A 17854-nucleotide genomic window follows, 5' to 3' on the forward strand; every position below is an offset into this window, starting at 1 on the left:
AGTGTCAATCAACTGTTTCACTAATTAGGTGATATTATTACATTTCGCCAATATCCATCATTTATATACTTTTTTTTTTGTGTTTAAATGTGTTATAATAGTGATAAGTTTATTTTGATTCTCGGTGTGTGTGTATATATATATATATATATATATATATATATATATATATATATATATATATATATATATATAGAGTGTCACAGAGACGGCCGAAGTGGGCGGCGTCAGAACCAGGAAAAGGAATGAAATACACAAAACACAGGACGGATGAAATGAAGTGATGAAGACGCCTGTTGGCGCCGGTTTAATACAAAATAAAAGGTTTAACAAACACGAAAAACACAGGACACGGCACTCTACGCCAAAATAAATAGACAAACGAAAACAGACTAAACTTAACAAAACGGTGCACGGACAGACACTGACAAACACGGTGAGCAGATACTTTGTTGTTATTATTACTACTTATTATTTCCTCCGTCTCCAATCCCGTTCTCCGCTCACCGAACACCCAACCGCCAGTATGTGACAACGTGCATCTATATATACTATTGTGCTGGGATTCAATTACCAATTAATTATTCACTTGAATCCCAGCACGTGAATTAATAAAGTGCAATTCCCCGTGCTCACATATTATTACATTTTACTTGCACGTGAAGTGCTGTGCAATCCTCGTGCCTAAATACAAATATACATTTTTAAACACTCGTGTTACACAGACCCGTTTATATCCCGTGTACCAATGTCTATACACCAACATTTAAACACACCACACGCAACACATAACAGATAATACATACACAGGGGCGGGCACTTTGTTACATATACCCCCTCCTGTGCAAAGCACACATGGCCTCAATGGCCACCTCCCCCCTTAAAAGCCCAAAAGTCCCGCCCAAAGTCCTTGGCCAGGACCAGAGGCTTCCAGGGGCCCACAGGTCGTAATGCTGTCAGCAGGGTAGCATTCTCCTGCCAGGGTAGTCCTAGCAGCGGAAAGGCTGCTTGGGGTGTGGTCTCCTGACCTTCCCCCTCCTTCGGCGCCGGCAGCTCCCCTTGGTGGGGCTTCAACCACCGTTCTTCCTGCAGGGAAGAAACTGCAGAGGGAGCAGGTCTCCGGACCTCCCCCACGATCTCCGGCGGAGAAACTGCTGCTGGGGTTGGCGGTCTCCAGACCTCCTCCCCCTCCTCCGGCAGCGAAACTGCTGCTGGGGTTGGCGGTCTCCAGACCTCCTCCCCCTCCTCCGGCAGCGAAACTGCTGCTGGGGTTGGCGGTCTCCAGACCTCCTCCCCCTTCTTCGTGGCCGGCAGCTCCCCTTCGTGGGGTTCCGGCCACAGTACTTCCAGCTGTGATGCAGAGCGGCGGGCAACCCCAGGCGATGCAGAGCGGCGGGCAACCCCAGGCGATGCAGAGCGGCGGGCAACCCCAGGCGATGCAGAGCGGCGGGCAACCCCAGGCGATGCAGAGCGGCGGGCATCCTTGGGCGAAGCGAGGCTGGCATCCTTGGGCGAAGCGAGGCTGGCATCCTTGGGCGAAGCGAGGCTGGCATCCTTGGGCGAAGCGAGGCTGGCAGTCAGGACAAGCTGGGGTGCGGGTGTTGGCCCTCTTTTCGGCCACTGCAGCCGGGAGGTTCTTCCCCGTGCTTCCCTCAGCAGCCTATGCAAGGGCTGCTGAGGACCGCCAGCATCTAGTCCTGGCCCTTCTGGTGCAGGGAGAGGCAGCTCCTGCTCCTCTCCCCCTGATGGAGGTGGAGGCAGAGGAAGCTCCAGCTCCTCTCCTCGTGATGGTGGGGGAAGTGATACCAGCAGGCATTCACCCTCTGCTGGTGGGGGAAGTGATACCAGCAGGCATTCACCCTCTGCTGGTGGGGGAAGTGATACCAGCAGGCATTCACCCTCTGCTGGTGGACAGGGACCCAGCAGGCATTCACCCTCTGCTGGTGGACAGGGACCATTCACCCTCTGCAGGCAGGCATTCACCCTCTGCTGGTGGGGGAAGTGATACCAGCAGGCATTCACCCTCTGCTGGTGGACAGGGACCCAGCAGGCATTCACCCTCTGCTGGTGGACAGGGACCCAGCAGGCATTCACCCTCTGCTGGTGGCGGAGGCAGAGGCAGCTCCTGCTGCTCTCCCCCTGCCGGTGGAGGTGGCGGAGGCAGAGGCAGCTCCTGCTGCTCTCCCCCCCGCCGGTGGAGGTGGCGGAGGCAGAGGCAGCTCCTGCTGCTCTCCCCCTGCCGGTGGAGGTGGCGGAGGCAGAGGCAGCTCCTGCTGCTCTGCTCCTGCCGGTGGAGGTGGCGGAGGCAGAGGCAGCTCCTGCTGCTCTGCCCCTGCCGGTGGAGGTGGCGGAGGCAGAGGCAGCTCCTGCTGCTCTCCCCCTGCCGGTGGAGGTGGCGGAGGCAGAGGCAGCTCCTGCTGCTCTGCGCCTGCCGGTGGAGGTGGCGGAGGCAGAGGCAGCTCCTGCTGCTCTGCGCCTGCCGGTGGAGGTGGCGGAGGCAGAGGCAGCTCCTGCTGCTCTGCGCCTGCCGGTGGAGGTGGCGGAGGCAGAGGCAGCTCCTGCTGCTCTGCTCCTGCCGGTGGAGGTGGCGGAGGCAGAGGCAGCTCCTGCTGCTCTGCTCCTGCCCATGGAGGTAGGAGCGGCGTGTAGTCTCCTGGTGGTGGAGGTGGGAGCGGTGTGTAGTCTCCCCTTGTTACAGGGGACTAGTGCGGCTCTCCCTCGCTTGCAGGAGACTGGTGCGGCTCTGGAGACAGTGGTGGGTCCTCTGCCTTCCTCTTCTGTGGCAGTTCCTCCTCTCCCTCCTGGTAGGGGCAGCGGAAGGGACAATTGGCAAAGAGATGGTCCTGGTTGCAGAGGAGGCACCCCGGCAAGGACTGGTTACATCGCCGGGGATGTCTGGCCCTTAGGCGGCACTCCTCCTCCCTGTCCCTCACCTCTTTATCCTCTTTCCTGCTTCTCCCCATTTCTTTCTTTTTTTTTTTTTTTTTGTAATCCAAAGACGCCCCCTTTTTTTTTTTTTTTTTCCCACACAAAAAAAACCTCTCCTGGTCTGACGCTTGGAGGCGCTGTTATCCCACGCAGGACACCATGTGTCACAGAGACGGCCGAAGTGGGCGGCGTCAGAACCAGGAAAAGGAATGAAATACACACAACACAGGACGGATGAAATGAAGTGATGAAAACGCCTGTTGGCGCCGGTTTAATACAAAATAAAAGGTTTAACAAACACGAAAAACACAGGACACGGCACTCTACGCCAAAATAAATAGACAAACAAAAACAGACTAAACTTAACAAAACGGTGCACGGACAGACACTGACAAACACGGTGAGCAGATACTTTGTTGTTATTATTATTACTACTTATTATTTCCTCCGTCTCCAATCCCGTTCTCCGCTCACCGAACACCCAACCGCCAGTATGTGACAACGTGCATCTATATATACTATTGTGCTGGGATTCAATTACCAATTAATTATTCACTTGAATCCCAGCACGTGAATTAATAAAGTGCAATTCCCCGTGCTCACATATTACTACATTTTACTTGCACGTGAAGTGCTGTGCAATCCTCGTGCCTAAATACACATATACATTTTTAAACACTCGTGTTACACAGACCCGTTTATATCCCGTGTACCAATGTCTATACACCAACATTTAAACACACCACACGCAACACATAACAGATAATATACACAGGGGCGGGCACTTTGTTACATATACCCCCTCCTGTGCAAAGCACACATGGCCTCAATGGCCACCTCCCGCCTTAAAAGCCCAAAAGTCCTGCCCAAAGTCCTTGGCCAGGACCAGAGGCTTCCAGGGGTCCACAGGTCGTAATGCTGTCAGCAGGGTAGCATTCTCCTGCCAGGGTAGTCCTAGCAGCGGAAAGGCTGCTTGGGGTGTGGTCTCCTGACCTTCCCCCTCCTTCGGCGCCGGCAGCTCCCCTTGGTGGGGCTTCAACCACCGTTCTTCCTGCAGGGAAGAAACTGCAGAGGGAGCAGGTCTCCGGACCTCCCCCACGATCTCCGGCGGAGAAACTGCTGCTGGGGTTGGCGGTCTCCAGACCTCCTCCCCCTCCTCCGGCAGCGAAACTGCTGCTGGGGTTGGCGGTCTCCAGACCTCCTCCCCCTCCTCCGGCAGCGAAACTGCTGCTGGGGTTGGCGGTCTCCAGACCTCCTCCCCCTTCTTCGTGGCCGGCAGCTCCCCTTCGTGGGGTTCCGGCCACAGCGGCGGGCAACCCCAGGCGATGCAGAGCGGCGGGCAACCCCAGGCGATGCAGAGCGGCGGGCAACCCCAGGCGATGCAGAGCGGCGGGCAACCCCAGGCGATGCAGAGCGGCGGGCAACCCCAGGCGATGCAGAGGCATCCTTGGGCGAAGCGAGGCTGGCATCCTTGGGCGAAGCGAGGCTGGCATCCTTGGGCGAAGCGAGGCTGGCATCCTTGGGCGAAGCGAGGCTGGCAGTCAGGACAAGCTGGGGTGCGGGTGTTGGCCCTCTTCTCGGCCACTGCGGCCGGGCGGTTCTTCCCCGTGCTTCCCTCAGCAGCCTATGCAAGGGCTGCTGAGGACCGCCAGCATCTAGTCCTGGTCCTTCTGGTGCAAGGGAGAGGCAGCTCCTGCTCCTCTCCCCCTGATGGAGGTGGAGGCAGAGGAAGCTCCAGCTCCTCTCCTCGTGATGGTGGGGGAAGTGATACCAGCAGGCATTCACCCTCTGCTGGTGGGGGAAGTGATACCAGCAGGCATTCACCCTCTGCTGGTGGGGGAAGTGATACCAGCAGGCATTCACCCTCTGCTGGTGGGGGAAGGATACCAGCAGGCATTCACCCTCTGCTGGTGGACAGGGACCCAGCAGGCATTCACCCTCTGCTGGTGGGGGAAGTGATACCAGCAGGCATTCACCCTCTGCTGGTGGGGGAAGTGATACCAGCAGGCATTCACCCTCTGCTGGTGGACAGGGACCCAGCAGGCATTCACCCTCTGCTGGTGGACAGGGACCCAGCAGGCATTCACCCTCTGCTGGTGGCGGAGGCAGAGGCAGCTCCTGCTGCTCTGCCCCTGCCGGTGGAGGTGGCGGAGGCAGAGGCAGCTCCTGCTGCTCTCCCCCTGCCGGTGGAGGTGGCGGAGGCAGAGGCAGCTCCTGCTGCTCTCCCCCTGCCGGTGGAGGTGGCGGAGGCAGAGGCAGCTCCTGCTGCTCTCCCCCTGCCGGTGGAGGTGGCGGAGGCAGAGGCAGCTCCTGCTGCTCTGCTCCTGCCGGTGGAGGTGGCGGAGGCAGAGGCAGCTCCTGCTGCTCTGCGCCTGCCGGTGGAGGTGGCGGAGGCAGAGGCAGCTCCTGCTGCTCTGCGCCTGCCGGTGGAGGTGGCGGAGGCAGAGGCAGCTCCTGCCTCGTCTCCCCCTGGGTGGTGGTGGCGGAGGCAGAGGCAGCTCCTGCTGCTCTGCTCCTGCCGGTGGAGGTGGCGGAGGCAGAGGCAGCTCCTGCTGCTCTGCTCCTGCCCATGGAGGTGGGAGCGGCGTGTAGTCTCCTGGTGGTGGAGGTGGGAGCGGTGTGTAGTCTCCCCTTGTTACAGGGGACTGGTGCGGCTCTCCCTCCCTTGCAGGAGACTGGTGCGGCTCTGGAGACAGTGGTGGGTCCTCTGCCTTCCTCTTCTGTGGCAGTTCCTCCTCTCCCTCCTGGTAGGGGCAGCGGAAGGGACAATTGGCAAAGAGATGGTCCTGGTTGCAGAGGAGGCACCCCGGCAAGGACTGGTTACATCGCCGGGGATGTCTGGCCCTTAGGCGGCACTCCTCCTCCCTGTCCCTCACCTCTTTATCCTCTTTCCTGCTTCTCCCCATTTCTTTCTTTTTTTTTTTTTGTAATCCAAAGACGCCCCCTTTTTTTTTTTTTTTTCTCCCACACAAAAAAAAACCTCTCCTGGTCTGACGCTTGGAGGCGCTGTTATCCCACGCAGGACACCATGTGTCACAGAGACGGCCGAAGTGGGCGGCGTCAGAACCAGGAAAAGGAATGAAATACACACAACACAGGACGGATGAAATGAAGTGATGAAAACGCCTGTTGGCGCCGGTTTAATACAAAATAAAAGGTTTAACAAACACGAAAAACACAGGACACGGCACTCTACGCCAAAATAAATAGACAAACGAAAACAGACTAAACTTAACAAAACGGTGCACGGACAGACACTGACAAACACGGTGAGCAGATACTTTGTTGTTATTATTACTACTTTACTTATTTCCTCCGTCTCCAATCCCGTTCTCCACTCACCGAACACCCAAACGCCAGTATGTGACAACGTGCATCTATATATACTATTGTGCTGGGATTCAATTACCAATTAATTATTCACTTGAATCCCAGCACGTGAATTAATAAAGTGCAATTCCCCGTGCTCACATATTACTACATTTTACTTGCACGTGAAGTGCTGTGCAATCCTCGTGCCTAAATACACATATACATTTTTAAACACTCGTGTTACACACACCCGTTTATATCCCGTGTACCAATGTCTATACACCAACATTTAAACACACCACACGCAACACATAACAGATAACACATACACAGGGGCGGGCCCTTTGTTACAATGAGACACACACACATACAAATTTTTGGTCTCAAATTCTCAACACAGTTAAATCAAATTATATTTCTCTAAAAAAAGGGGGCGCGGGTATGTCATGGATGATTCCAGATCAAGCAGTGACGTCTTCGTTCGTCTCTTCTCGGCAGCCAGTCACATTGCTGTTTGTGTACTTGGGTATTCACATCTTTGTTGGTTATTTTAATACACACATCACTATACTCGAATTTAAGATGTAGGATTTTACTTCATTTATTTATTTATTTTAGAAGAAATTGATATAAAAAGTGTGTCTTAAATTTGAAAGAATAGGATATAAGACACAATCCTTAGGCTTTTGTACTGAGAAATAAATAAATAAAAAGAAAATAATAAAAAGAATGATTCAAAAAAAAGTTTGGCTGCAGCACTATACAATACAATAAGATCATAACAAAGAAAGTGTGTGTGCTTCAAAAGGCTGGACAAAAAGAGCAAAAAAAAAAAACGTGTATATACTGTGTAAATGTTGGGTATTTATATTATGAGCCAGTCCTTCACATAACATGTATAATTTGCTGTAGAAAGACCAAAAAATTAGACATAGATTCTTTGTACTTCATTGCATATATAAAAGATATATAAGCAAAAAGTAATTTCAGAAGGTGTTCTCAGAAACAATTAATTGTGTCAGTTCAATATTTTATTAGCTCTGCAGTGCACTAAAAACATTTAAATAGAAAGCTTTTAATCCTCAGACCCAAATGAATCTGTATAGCCTAGAAAGTTGGAGCCAGATGTGACATAACTGAAGTATTTCAAATTGTCATGGGGCTTAATAAAGTAACTGCTGATCCTTCAAGAATAGACTGGATGCTGTCATGAACAATACTTTATAACCCTCTTTGAGACCATAAGACATTTACCTAGCCTTCTGGAGGAAGGGTGGTATTCTTAGCTACTGATTCTTGGAGGTTTCATTAAATCTACTACCCTGGTTAGGGTTTTTTTTTGTTCCTTTGCTGAGTGCTAACGGACCACGCTTACATTAAGCGAAAGAGCATAGGTGTGCCGAATAGCCTTTTTTTGTTGTAGAATTTCTTAAGTTCTTATTTCTAAAAGGTCTAATACATAGTCAATTAATCGTTTACAAATACTGCTTGCTTTAAATGATTTTAAGCACAAACCTGAAAATAAGTTTTTTTCCCTTCAGACCTGATCATAAATACAAGGCTCATTCAGTTCCCTTTCAATTGAATGACAACCATTACCGAATGGGAAAAAGCCCCCCTTGACGGTCAATCACTGAGCATATATAAAAAAACTGTCTCTCCCACCTCCTGTTGAAGAGGGACGTCCTCACAGTAACATATCGTCATTTTCTCTCTCACTCCACTGAGACAGGTCACAGATTGCTTTGTGCTTTCTTTGCCCGAATGTGGCTGATTTGTCGCTTTTTTACCGTCAAATGTTATTAATCCACGGTAGAATCATGCTTTCGAGCGTTTGAGAGTGCCACTGCCTGATTCTCGCATCAGTTTACTGACTAAAGCTAGTTTTGACCCTTCTCGGGAGATTGGCAAGCGGCCATTACTTTCTTTTCATTGCACTAGGCCTTGTGTAACGTTCATATATTGTGTGGGGAGCTGTTCTGGAGCTGTAAGGAGACCCAGCGGGCTCGCGGCATCGTCCTCCATGCTGATTTAATCCGCCACAGCGACCACAAAAAAAAAAAAAAAAAAAAAACACCTCGGGCCTAGTACCCCTCTCAAGCCTCGGGCTCTTCTTGTCCTCAACGACTGAATCGGCTGCATACCCCGGCATCGACCACAGTTTTCCCGCTGACTTTGAGGGTAAGAAAACAGCGCCTACCTCGGCCGAGCAGCACTTGGCGGAGCTAGCAGAGACTGGAAGGACTCAGCAGACAACACTAGAGACCCTACTACAATCACAGGGCTGACTGCCCCCTACCACCAGGCAGCCGCAGCCCCCACAGTCTCCTTCCCCATCCCCACTACCTAGACCTCCTAGCCCAGGCGAGCTGCCCTTCACGGCGTCGAGATCGGATGTCTCGGACACAGCCACTTCCATTAGGCAGGCCACTGCGAGGGGCTCCTTATCGCCCTTGCTGCATGTGTCGCAGAGGGAAGAGTTTGGGGCACTAATGCAGCGTGCAGCTGCAGCCACGGACTTTCCCTGGCCGGCAGAACAGGAGGGAAAGGGGAACTGCTTAATCCAGCAAAAAAGGTACCCACAGCATGCCCTTCTTTTATGCCAGGACTTCCTGGAATTGGTGCACTCCTCCTGGAGCAACCCAGCATCTGCACCCTCAGCTTCCAGAACAGCAGAGTCTCTGCTGCACACTGGAGGAGCCCAAGAAGCAGGCCTAAGCACATTCCCCACTATCGGGGACATGGTCACGGTATTGGTGCAAAGTTCCACCAGGGGGGATAAGGCGCCAACCTGCCTGTCTAAGCCTTGCAGAACAATGGATGTCATGCTCAAGAGGGCATACACATTGGCAGAGTCAGTAAGAGCAGCAAATGCCATGGTGATACTGGTGCTCTATCAAACCCAGTTGACGGAGAGGCTGCAGGAAAGATCCACAGAGGCAGACATAGAGGAGTTCCAGGTGGTGGCAAAGGCGATGACTGACCTAATGGGGGAGTTAGGCCAGACATCAGGAAGGTCGCTGGCGGCTGCTCACCGGCATTTGTGGCTGACGCAAGCCAAGGTTGTGGAGACCGAGAGGGTGGCACTATTGGATGCCCCCATTACAGTGGGGCAGACATTTGGGACGACCATTGATGTGAGCCTTGAGAGGTCCCACAAGGCCACAGAGATCGCCTCCAAATTTTCACCCCTTCCAGCTTACCGTCAGTACCCAAGGTGGCATTCACAGCCTGCTGGGGTAAAAGGGTCTGAACACCGCCCTCCACCCCAGAGTAGACAAGCAGGCAGAGGCAGAGCCAGTGGCACGGGACCACCGCAGGCCAGGGGTAACCTGTTCTCCAGCTGGAGACCCGCCCCCTCCCTGAGGGGCCCCTGCTGCCACCAAATCCCCCCACAACCGGACTGACCAACGGCAACGACCCATCGACAATGAGACACAGATACGCTCTACAATTCCGCATAGGTCCACCACCCTTCAAGGGTGTGCTCCCCAGCACCGTAGAACCAGCAAGAGCGATACTTTTTCAACAGGACATCGCCAATCTTCAACAGAAGAACGCTGTGCGCTTGGTAAGTCCAAGCGTTGCCCTCAGTGACTTTTACTCCAGGTACTTCCTGGTGCCCAAGAGGGATGGCTGTTTCAGACCAATTCTGGACCTGAGGGTCCTCAACTTGCTCCTCAAACAGAGGAAGTTCAACATGTTGACAGCACAGCATATCCTCCAGTCCGTCCAACTGGGCAACTGGTTTACATCGATCGACCTGCCTATTTTCACGTCCCGATCCGTCCCGTGCACAGAAAATATCTGCATTTCGCCTTTCAAGGCAATGTGTATGAATTCTGCGTGCTGCCATTTGGCCTCTCGCTGGCGCTCCGCACATTTTCAAAGTGCATGGATGCAGCACTGGCACCACTCAGACTGCGGGGTATTCGGATCCTAAACTATCTGGACGATTGGTTAGTTTGTGCGCATTCCAAAGCACGCGCAGAGGCGCGGTGGCAAAATGCCCTGCCCCTGGGCTATTTATTTGTGTTGTATGTTACTTGTGTGTTAATGTTGGTGTATAGTCATTGGTACACAGGATGTAAATGGGTCTGTGTAACACGAGTGGTTTAAAATGTACACTTGTATTTAGGCACAAGGATTGCACAGCACTTCGTGCAGGCAAAATGTAATACTATGCGGCCACGGGGAATTGAACTTTATTAATTCATGTGCAGTTGTACCGAGACTCCAATTGAATGATTGATTACACCGTGTAACAAATTTTTGTTCCTGGGTAGTAAGTGTTATTTCCTAATTGCTTATGCCTCAAAAGTATAGAAAATGGCTATTATTCCCCACAAACTTTGCTTTTGTGACCAGGACAGTGAGATTTCAAAATATCATTATTTCCAATGGGAAAACGGGCAAATGTGTGTCTTTTCGTTCACATAAAGTCAGAAAAAAACAACATATGAATCCAAATTAACATGTATTTATACTAAAGTAATACAAAAATGACTACAAAAGATTTAGAAGTGAGTAGTTTTTCGAGATTTACGATTATACTGTATTTACAGTAAACATAAACCACCAAGGTGGCCTGCGCTCACCGGATCTTCACCACGCAGCGCACAGACTCTTGTCCTGGATGCACAGAAACTTGCGTTCTATCAGGGCAGTTCACCTCCCTGGTGTGGACAACAAGGCAGCAGACCTCCTGTCCAGAGGAGCTCCAGACAGCTTGGAGTGGAGGCAGCATCCTCTAGTGGTGAAACAGATTTGGGAGAGGTTTCGACCGGCACGAGTCGCCCTCTTTGCCACAGCCGAGTCCACTCATTGCCCCCTATGGTTCTCAATGGAGAGAGATGGGGGCCCCCTGGGGGTAGACGCGCTAGCTCACCCCTGGCTACAGGGGCTATTGTATGCGTTTCCTCCGCTACCATTATTACTCCTGACGCTAGAGAGGATCAGGGTGGAGAGAGCACAGGTTTTACTCGTTGCACCCAGATGGCCGAGACGCCCCTGGTTTGCTCGCCTCTCCAACATTTGTTGTCGGATCAGCTGTGGCAGTATCTGCTGTGCAAGGACCTCCTGAGCCAAGCGGAGGGGCTATTATAGAACTCGAACCCAGCCCAGCTCCAACTCTGGGTCTGGCTGTTGAATGGAGCCGTCTATTCAGACGAGGTTTGTCAGATGCAGTAATAGAAACACTACAGTCTGCTAGGGCGCCGAGCACTAGAGCCCAGTACTCATATAAATGGAAAGTTTTCCATGACTGGTGCATTGTTGATGGTCACGATCTGGTGACCTACTCTATTGAGACGATACTAACCTTCTTACAACACCTGTTTGATGCAGGAAAATCAGTGTCAACTTTGAAGGTATACCTGGCAGCAATATCAGTGTGCCATGACAAATTTGACTCTGTGTCCCCTGGGGCACATTTCCTGGCAGTGCAATTTCTTAAAGGGGCTCAGAGGGTTTGTCCTCCCATGAAAAGTATGGTTGCAAAGTGGGATCTGGTACTGCGGGTTTTATGGGTCCCCTATTCGAGCCCATGGTGTCAGCAGAACTGCGCCCTGTTTTTTCGAAGGTGATGTTTTTAATAACCATTATGTCTGCCAGACGAGTAAGTGAGCTTCATGCACTGTCCATTGACGACACATGCATGGCTTTCACAGGAAATGACTCACGAGTAACATTATGAACAAATCCAACCTTTTTGCCAAAGGTGATAACTTCATTCCAGATCAACCAGCCGTGGTTTTGGAAACTTTCAGACCTCCCCCGCACGAGTCAGAGGAGGACCGTAGACAGCACACACTAGTTTGGGCTCTTCATTGTTACCTGGATAGGACGGCGTCTTGGAGACAGTCCAACCAGCTGTTTGTCTGCTATGGGTCCTGCTCTAAGTGGTCAGGCCCTATCGAAGCAATGTCTAGCGCACTGGGTGGCAGATGCAATATGCTTGGCATTTGAACAGACGGACTCCCCCTTACAGGGGGACATTACGGCTCATTCTATATTGGCCAGGCAACTTCGTGGGCTCTCTTTCATGGCACCCCCTTGGATGAGCTTTGCAATGCTGCTACATGGACAGGTAGTCAGACATTTGCGCGTTTTTACCGCCTTGATGCGGCAAACCGAGCGAGGCCCTCTTTGAGCTCTAGGGTGTTGCAGGCAGCATGCCCTTAGGCGTCATGTGGGCTCTAAGGCTATCGCTGTGAGGCTGTACTGTTGGTAATCTGGAGCCACGACAGCTTTAGTACAGGTTCCCATTCGGTAATGGTTGTCATTCAATTGGTTCCCTGAAAGAGAATGACAACCATTACCCTTCGAGGTCGTGTCCCCAGCTGACCTCTGATTTCGAAAGAAAATGTTACTGTGAGGACATCCCTCTTCAACACGAGGTGGGAGAGACTTTCCCCTCACAGCAGGGCCTGGATAGGGAAGCTTTTTTATATATGCTAAGCGAATGACGGTCAGAGAGGGCTCTTTCCCATTCGGTAATGGTTGTCATTCTCATTCAGTGAACCAGGGTTATGGTAATAACCTAACATTTTCTATATTTAACATTTAAAATGAAATCCCTTCTGGCTTCGAGTACAACAGGCACTGTTGGAAAATACATACTAACAAGTGTCAAACTGAATTGGCATGCTGAGTTTTATCAAGCGCTTGGGGGAAAGTAATAACCAAACTGTTTCTGTTGGAAGATGCTCAATGCTCACTATTTCATTTTAATGCAACTCATTTTCATAGTTTTCATATGGTTTAAGAGTAAATGTATTCAGTTTACATTTTATTAAATGATTCAATTCCTTTACCGCACATTCATGAGGTTTCCATGCGGGGCAATTTATACGTGAAATGGCGATGCACGTGCATGTTTGGGAGAATTACTCATGTGAATTAGTGTTATGGTTGAAAAAAATGGGTAAATCTCATTTACTTGTGTAAATGACGAACAACACGGGAAAATCCACACCCAGTTTCGCATGGAAACCTGCACTTCACGTGTAAATGTGAATAAGCATGTTTATCCTTAGGTGACATCACTATAAATATTGCAAGGGAGCAGGTCAGTTGTTACTGTGGATTCCAAGACGGCAGAAAGTAAGTGGCTGATGGGCAGCTTTATGCTTAGCAGTGGTGCAGTTCACCTTAATAACATATAATATCTTTATATAGCGCCTTTCATAGTGGACCACCATCACAAAGTGCTTTACAGAGGCTTTCTTTTTTATTATTGTTTTTCGCTGTGTCTGGCTTGTCATGTTGTATATGTCTACTGCTCTTTATAAAACCACTTACCATGAACTGCATTATGCCATTGCTATAGTATTAAAGCAGCTGTTTGAGAATACCCTTGCTGTAAAAACTACACTAAAGTTAAACACGAAGAGCAAGTGAGCTACTTAAATGTCTAACTGAATTAAATCCCGTCCTTTTCTTTTTTATCCCAGCTATGTCCGAAGACAATGCGGGTCTGCCCTCCACTTTAATAAATATAGTTGGTGAATTGGCTGTCATGAGCAGGGAGTTGCTGATGCCCTCTCAGAATTGACCATATAAAATTGCAAATGAACATACTGATTGGGTTTTATTTGTTTGCATCATTAATATTTAACACAACAGTAAACATCCAACATAACTTAAAATAAAGGAGAGAATCTCTGAAATCACAAGACTCCTCAGATCGCTACTGTCCAATTGAAACTGGCGGCTGAAATAACCTTCACAGTTGCCAAGTCCGCTTTTAATAATAGAGTTGAGTCACGGGTTGATAAACACCTATACTCTAACATGGGTTGTGCTTGTTTTGAAAGGCAATGCCACTTGTGTTTTTTTTTTCTCGAGAGACTTGGTGTTGGAAAACATGGATTGAGAATTGATTAGCAGTTTGCTACGCATGTGGACTGGCAGAGCTATACTGGTGTTTTTTTCTGAAAAGAGACTAATATTGCAGATAGCAGACTGTTTGGTTCAAATTGCATGTACTGCTTACAATTGATAGAGACATTGCGTCTACAAGTTTCTTGCCCAGCATTGACTGCAAGCTAAAAAGATAACAATGCTGTGGACCAGAAGGGGCCAGGCTGTAAGACTTTTGGAATGCAAAGCATAAAGGGGCTAAAAGGCTCCCAGGGACTGGCATTGGACCCAGAGGTTCTCAGAGAGATCAAAAGAGATAATGCCACTGGGATCAAAGGGGCAGATTTATGGACCTTTTTTCTCCAGGAGTGTGAAGAATGCACTGAGTTCAGAGGTTGTCACACTAGACTACACACACACACACACAAATTAACAGAATAATGTGTTGTACCTTGACCATTGGTTAAGTGTCAGAGAAAGGGGAGGTAGACCATCTTTACAGAAGGGTATTTAATGTCATGCAAACATTGTAATGATGAGTATTCTGTTTGTCCTGTACCTGGGACCAGACTCCCTGCATATTTCAATAAACCTGGCAACTGATTGAAGAAAAGGACTCTGTGCATTTTCTTGACTCTACTTAATCACCATCATTTTTTGTAAGTTACTTCACTTGGCAACACTGGTAACCTTCCCTGTCTGCCTGACATGCAGCCACTGATTCCTGAACACCTCAATTTGCTGTTCACAAGAGTTTATGCAGGATACAGCAGGCAGTGGCAATTTTGGGAATGAACTAATGCTGCACTTCAGTTCGTTTCATCAGTATCCGCCACCTCCCTTTCAAGTGCCCACTACCCGTATTTGCCCGAGCGTGGTGTTGATTGCTTCCTCAGCAGCTGTCAGCCATCCGGACAAGTAGGGTTTGTAAGTCAGGGTACTATAAGCAGCATCACCTGATCCTCTCTATGCTGTATTGCCTGAATGAAATGAAAATATATATAACGTGTCTGCCAGTTTTCAGCCATGGTGATCTGCAATACCTGTTGGTCAGTTTCATTTTATACCTCATTTGTAATTAATGAGTCCTAAGTTTTTTTGTTGTTTTAGTTGAAACATGACACACCACTAATGACATTTGAAAAACAATTTGGGCAAGAGCAGTAAAACACATTACACTAAGTAAACACAATTTTTGTTCCTGGGTAGTAAGAGTTATTTCCCAATTGCTTATGCCTCAAAAGTATAGAAAATGGCTATTATTCCCCACAAACTTTGCTTTTGTGACCAGGACAGTGATATTTTGAAATTTACTTATTTTCTAGAACATTCCAGATAGATTCAGTGCTGATTAAACTTGGAGTAACTTCTTGAACTTTCCAGTAATATAAATAGTAGTATAAATACAGGGGCCTTAAGCCCACCAGTTTAGTTTAGTTCCAGCTGCCTAAGTGGATACATATCTGCATTTTTCTGAGATGGCATCAAGAGGCTGCAATGGTGGCATTCCTGATGGGTCTCTAAGGCGGTTTTACCAAGTTTCCCTGCTATCTTTGCCTTTGGGACAGCAGGGACACCAAGGCGCACTACCACAGGCGGGACTGGCCACAGCGGACCGAGTTCTCTGTGGGGAGGAACAACGTCAAGTGGGAGCCACTGGTGGCCCTCCGGAAGGTGCTGATGCCACCACTGCACATCAAATTGGGCCTTATGAAACAATTTGTCAGAGCTCTAGATAAGGAGTCGGCAGCCTTCAACCTTCAAGACTTCTTCCCTAAGCTGTCTGAGCCAAGAAGCGCACTAGTAAGGAGAAAGCTGCTTAGAATAGCTTTGTCGCAGTTGTTCGGTGCTTCCTGGGCAATCACAAGCCCGAAAACTGTGGAGCTGGTTGAGACTCTGGTGAAGAACTACGGCACAATGGGCTGTAGGATGTCCCTCAAAGTCCATATCCTTGATGCTCAACTTGATAAATTCAAGGAGAACATGGGAGTGTACTCGGAGGAGCAAGGCAAGCGCTTCCACCAGGATATACTGGACTTTGAACGCCGCTACCAAGGACAGTATAACGAGAACATGATGGGAGACTACATTTGGGGGCTGATTCGTATGTAGTCATTTTTGTATTACTTTAGTATAAATACATGTTAATTTGGATTCATATGTTGTTTTTTTCTGACTGTATGTGAATGAAAGGACCGTTTTCTCATTGGAAATAGGTAAATTTCAAAATATCACTGTCCTGGTCACAAAAACAAAGTTTGTGGGGAATAATAGCCATTTTCTATACTTTTGAGGCATAAGCAATTAGGAAATAACACTTACTACCCAGGAACCAAAAAACACAGTGTTATTAACCAACCAGGCACAAGGTATTTGTCTTTATTACAACAGTTTAGACTCACTCGTGTACCAGTTCTCTGTGCATGGAAACCACATTTTCACAAAAATGTCACTAGTAATCTTTACTCATAGCTAATTTACATATCAACCCCCACCTTTTCCATTCATTTGCATGACATCAGGTGAAAAAAAAAAGACATTTTTCTTGATCAAAAAACCGAAAATACACCTTCTTTGTGGACATTTAATAATTACCTACACTACTCACATCCTGACACTGCCTCATCTACAATATTATCAATGGAGCGCTGTGAAATGTTTTTTTGTTTTATTTTTCACAAATTTCATTTTATTTAGTTTTATTACAGATAAACATTAATAAAATAGATAACTGTATATCAATAATAGTATACATCATGTTTTTATTTATATATATACACACACACACACACACACACTATATATATATATATATATATATATATATATATATAATATATATATTATCATATTTTTGTAAATATTATTTCCACGTTAACATTTTGCATTTTGACAACAGACCTCACACAGACAAATAATTTCTCATTAGTGACAGTAGCAGTAACGTACAGTCCCCCACTCTAATTAACCGCCTACTTACAGTAAATAGTGCCCATGCACTCTATAAAAATACAGTAAGATAAAATAAAATAAATATTTAATTTACACTGCCCTACTATTGTGGGGCTGTCATAATAATAATTCAACACACACACACACACACACACACACACAATAGGAATTGTATTTCGATCTCATTGCACTGAAGCAGGGCTCCAGTAAACAACAAGTTTAAGGTTTCTCGTATTTAAACATTAAGAAAATCAGACTAATTCATTCAAATTCAAAACAGCATTTGCTCCAGTGCACAGTTTGCACCGCTTGAACTAAAACAAGGAATTTTCATACTAATAAAAAACATAAGCGAATAAGCCATATTTTCCCTAAAAGCAATAAACAGCTAATACTTAACGACTATCTTCCGACTCCCATTTCAGCCGACAGTTGCAAAATCTTCACATTATTATTTTGTCATCGTCAGCGGCATATATCCCCTCATGCTCAAATTCTTTGCAGCGTTGTTTAATTGTTATGCACGGTTTAGGCATTTTAGAAATAAACATCTCCCTCCCTCTTCTCTTCCATCACAATTTTAATTCCCAAATGACTCGCTCCAAATTATACACCTGCGCAAGTGCTAGTCAGAGCTTACATTTCCTTCAGAGCGTGTCCATGGTAACGGCTGAGCCTTAACAACTAGGATTGCAAGTATGTATTTAAAGTATTTTTTTGTATAAACTTCCCAATTAAAAAGTCATTCTATGTTTGCTTTATAATGACTTTCCATTTTGTTTTATATTTGCATTTCGTT

The sequence above is a fragment of the Polyodon spathula genome, chromosome 3 (assembly GCF_017654505.1).
Source record: "Polyodon spathula isolate WHYD16114869_AA chromosome 3, ASM1765450v1, whole genome shotgun sequence".
In the NCBI taxonomy this organism is placed as follows: domain Eukaryota; kingdom Metazoa; phylum Chordata; class Actinopteri; order Acipenseriformes; family Polyodontidae; genus Polyodon; species Polyodon spathula.